Source organism: Bos javanicus, chromosome 27, assembly GCF_032452875.1.
Source record: "Bos javanicus breed banteng chromosome 27, ARS-OSU_banteng_1.0, whole genome shotgun sequence".
Taxonomy (NCBI): Eukaryota; Metazoa; Chordata; class Mammalia; order Artiodactyla; family Bovidae; genus Bos; species Bos javanicus.
Window position 1 is genome coordinate 35,164,190 of NC_083894.1, and position 4,828 is coordinate 35,169,017.

The 4,828-nt window shown below is 42.9% G+C and overlaps 1 pseudogene; it reads right to left on the reverse strand.

Moving 5' to 3' along the window:
- Positions 1-1,626: 1,626 nt before the first annotated feature.
- On the reverse strand, positions 1,627-3,622 carry LOC133240030 (syntaxin-binding protein 4-like; annotated as a pseudogene).
- Positions 3,623-4,828: the final 1,206 nt, after the last annotated feature.

A 4,828-nucleotide genomic window follows, 5' to 3' on the forward strand; every position in this document is an offset into this window, starting at 1 on the left:
TCATTATCCAATAAAGAGAGTAGCACACTTTATTCTAATTATTCTGACTTAATATTTGGAAACAAAAACAATTACATGTTATTTCTCAACATTTTGACGGTGTTGGCTGTATACTGGATAAGTAAATAAGCCGTGTGTGTGTGTGTGTGTGTGTTCCGGTTAATTGAAAACCTGGATTTCCCTGAGAACATTGCACTCGAAGCGGAAACAGGACCTGAAGGAGCCCTTGCAGTGAGTTTCTGTCCCAGTTCTGTGACACTGGGCAAGTCATTTAACTTCTCAGCTTCATTTTCCTGATTCAAATAATGGAGAAAACTTCCCCTATTTCAGAGGTTCATTCTTTAATTAATGAGCTGGTGAATACTTACCCAATAATTTGTATTCTTCCCTGCTCCCAATCCCTTCCTCCTGACTTAAATGCGAAGACATTGCAACAGAAACAAGCAACCTTTCAGGTTCCAAGTACTTCAACTGTTGTATTTTATTATCTTTCAGATCCTTCTGAATGAATTTGCTCCGTAATTTTGCCATGGCTTAGTGAGGGAGAAAAAAAAGACAGTTTATCACCAGGCAAATTATTTTTTCAGAGGATCTCTCTGTGGCAGGGAGTTTTAGTCAGCCTGGAGCTGACTCACCAAATCCAGACCCTGGGGCTTCCCTGAGAAATGCACTTGGATCATGGAGGTTCTCTTCTTAGGGCAGGACTGACGTGCTGGAGCCAAATCACCCTGCCCAAGACGGTCTGCACTCAAGGCGTCTCCAGAGCTGACAGGAAATGATTCAAGCCCAAGGTTGGTCAGAACAAGTGTGACCATTTCCTCTGTGCATGAGATGACAAAGAACTTGCATCAGGGACCTTTCCTGAATAGCCTACTGATTTAAAGGGTTCCAAGTAGTATGAGATAAGGCACATCTTTTACGTGGCATACTTTTGTCTTCTCTACTTGAGGACAAGCAGTACCTTGGACTGTAAATACACCACTTTCTACACCACCCCCACCACGCTTAAAAGTGATGAGGCAAATTCACTCTAACTGGTGAGTGTGTAGCTCCTACACAGTAACATGCATGTAACTGTGTTCAGTTCAGTTCAGTCGCTTAGTCGTGTCCGACTCTGTGTGACCCCATAGACGGAAGCCCACCAGGCTCCCCCATCCCTGGGACTCTCCAGGCAAGAACACTGGAGTGGGTTGCCATTTCCTTCTCCAATGCATGAAAGTGAAAAGTGAAAGTGAAGTCTCTCAGTCGTGTCCGACTCTTAGCGACCCCATGGACTGCAGCCTACCAGGCTCCTCCTTCCATGGGATTTTCCAGCCAAGAGTACTGGAGTGGGGTGCTATTGCCTTCTCCGTATGAAAAATTATACATATTATAAAATCTAATTACATATGATTAAAAAATAGGACTAGATTATTCTTAAAGAACTACTATAGTGGCAATCAATTTTGCAAATATATACAGTTATATCCAAAAGTTTTACAAAAACAGCTTAAATCCAGAGTCTCCATTTCACAGCTTCACTAATGAGTGTGTGTTTTACTCCTCGTTTAGATGTTGTGTCTCAGAGTTATCTGCATAGATGGAGATGCTGGAAGACCATGGAGCGCAGCTTCCCACAGAAAATCATCAGTTCCTCTGGTCCGGAGGTTCTCTGGAACAATCCTCTTCAGTCTCTTCAGTCTCCTCTGAGCAGGACAAGTTTAGTGCGCTCATCACGGGGTGTACCCAGGACGTAATCTGTGTTACGTGATTGATGAAGTACTCGATTCCACCTGCTGTGTAAGCTTCCTCCCACCCATAAGGTAGACAATCCGTATCAAGTATGGCACAGACAGATTTAACAAGTTCCTTAGACCCAAGTGCCAGTGTTGCTGGGATGTTGTGTCCATTCTTTCCCAACGGCATGACTTAAATTTGACCAAGGTGCAGAATTATCAGAAAATACATCTTGAATAGCCTCTACAAAATGGAGAAGCTTTTCAGTGGATGCCTCAAAAGTTTTCCAAGCCATTTCTGATTTTCGCAATTGGCAGTCCAGTACTGTGATTCTCTTTCTTAACTCCTGAACACTGTTTATTTTGGTCAGAAAAACCAGCAAGCTGAGCCTTCAGCTCTGTAATCTCAGCCTCTAACAGACGGATCACTTCCTTGTAATCCATTTCCATTCCTTGTGCCTGTCTCTGTGCAGCTTCGGCAAGATGAAGCCGGCTTCGCAGGGCTCTTGTTTCTTCGACCACAGCTTTGGCTTCTTGTTTAACATTCTGGAGTTCTTCTGTCAATTGCTTCCTCTGCCTTTCCGATTCAAAAATTTTTCCTTAAGTGTCTTCACTTCTTCCAAAGTGTTATTTCTTTCATGCTTAAACTTTTCCATTTCATCTGTTTCTAAGGAATCACCTGTCTCCTGAGAAATCTGTGAATTTAATATACTGGAAATTTCATGTGCACCAACGTTGGCTTCATCCAATTGCAAGTAAAACAAGTTTCTGGCAACATGGACAAAATCTCCAAAAGACACCATCCCCTTTGGGTCTACTTGTACTTGCTGTCTCAGAGCTTGGTGGTATTCTTTTGTGGGCTGAATTCCAAGATAATTTAGAGTCATTTCCAGTTTCCCTACCTTAACGCAAACAGACGGATTTAGGGAAACCTTTCCTTGTGGCCCATAGTTATCAGTCCAAGCAGGGGCAATATCTGTATTAGACATATCTGTAGGGCTGTTGTCTGAAGAAGTAACTGGAATCTGTTCTGTTTTCTTGTATCCAGTTTTTATCTGATTCCTCCTAAAAGAAGGTAAAATGGCATCTGTATTCTGGGAGTGGATGAGGTCTTTGGAATTAGTGTTTCAGGAGAAGAAATAAGGCTAAATTTTGAGGCTCGAGGTCCATATTCTCCTGTAGCTTGTAAAAGGGATGAACAAGATGGATTTTCCAAATGGCTGCTGTCGGATTTCTGTCTTATGAATGCTGTCTCCCAAAAAGATTCTGACCTCAACTTGGCTCTGGTAATTATGCTTTTTGCTTCTTCGAATGATACACCAATCATGGACTCCTTGTTTACTGAGACAAGTTGATCTCCTGGTTTCAAACATCCATCCTTATAACAGTCTCCTCCAGGAATGATTTCCTGAATATATACCAATGGACCTTCATTCCAGTTAATTCCTCCTAGGATCTTCAGACCAAGGCCTGTTTTCTTGGTAACTGTAATCACCTGAAAGGCAGGATCCTTTTCAAGTAGACTGGATGATACTACAGAAGATGTATTTTTATTCATGGTTTCACCACAACTGTAGCCTTGGATTTAACAGCTGCGTAAATGAAGATCTTGATGAAGAGTCTATAAATTCTTCTTTTTCCTATCTTGAGGGACTTCCTGCAGACATTACTCTGACTCATATTACTCCAAGAGCTTCTTAAATGCTTTCCCAGCCACCCAGCCTCCGTAGCCCAACTGCAAAAGTGGCCGTGTTAGGTGCTGTGTATAAAGCAACCCAACATGGATTCCTGTCACCTTGAAGCTCAGTTTGCAGGAACGAACATGAGTCACACATGTAACTAAACGTATTGTTACAGAATACGATAGAGGATCTAAAGTGTACTTTAGACCCTGTAGGGTGGGGCTCTGAGGAAGATGGTCAGGGAACACCTGGTTTAGGTAGGTCCTTACGCTGAAAGGGACTCTCACAGTGGGCTCTAAAGGGGCCAGGAGAAGAATGGGAGGCAAGGGTAGGAGAACCTGGATGGGCAAAAGCTCTGAGATGAGGCAGGGAGCTTGGTGGCTTGGAGGAGGAAGCAGCCTGAGGTCTGGGGTGGAGCCCCTGCTCTTTGAACTTGAGCAAAGCAAAATCAGTGCAGTTTTCAAAGAGAAGGGTGTGGAAGTGGATCCATGTTTTTCAGGACTCAGCCTGGTTGCTGTGAAAGATAAAGGGCAAGAGAGGATGTCAGGAGAGTAAGGGAGGGACTTCTCTGATGGTCCAGTGGTTAAGATTCTGCACTTCCAATGCCAGGGACGAGAGTTCTATCCCTGGGCAGTAAACTAGGCTCCCACATGCCACGCCGTGTGGCCACGAGACAAACAAAAAAAGAAAACCCCCCCAAAAAGAGAGAGAGATAAAGTAAGGGAAACATGGTGACTGTGAGCATTAACAGGAGCCTTAGAAGGTGGAAAGGATCTGTTGGAGTAAGGAGTTGTGCACACTATTTGGGATAAAGCAAAAAATGTCAGTGAAGGCAGAGAGGCAGGCTCGTCTGAAGCGACTTGGAGCAGGTGTGCGATCAGGGTGGAGGGGAGGGGATGAGCAGAATGGCAGTTTCTGAGCCTCAGACTGTCCATCTCTCAAGAAAATCTGGATATACCTGTGGCTAACTCATATTTATGTATGACAGAAACCAAGGCCATATTGTAAAGCAATTATCCCTCAATAAAAAGTAAATAAATGAAAAATAAAAGAATGATGAACAACAACAAAAAAATAAATAAATGGAGGACATGAGGTTGCAAATGAAAAAAGAAAAATCTGGAAGAAACTGCCTCATTCTCTTTCTTACACCACTGCCACAGTAGAAGTAAGGATCTTTGTCTTTTCTGGGTTTGTCCCAATCTCTTGGCAACATCTCCAGTTGAATCTTAATAGCTCCTGGGTTTACTTTGGGAATTTTGCTCTTTAGAGAGATACTTGACAGATTTTTTTTGCCCCTTGAACTTCTTTGATGATAATACAAATCTTTGAAGGTCAGATACACCCTAAAAAAAAAAATTCACTGTCCACGTCCCTGACTCCAATGAGCCATACAACATGGTCAAGCAGTAACAATCTGATGTTCTGTAG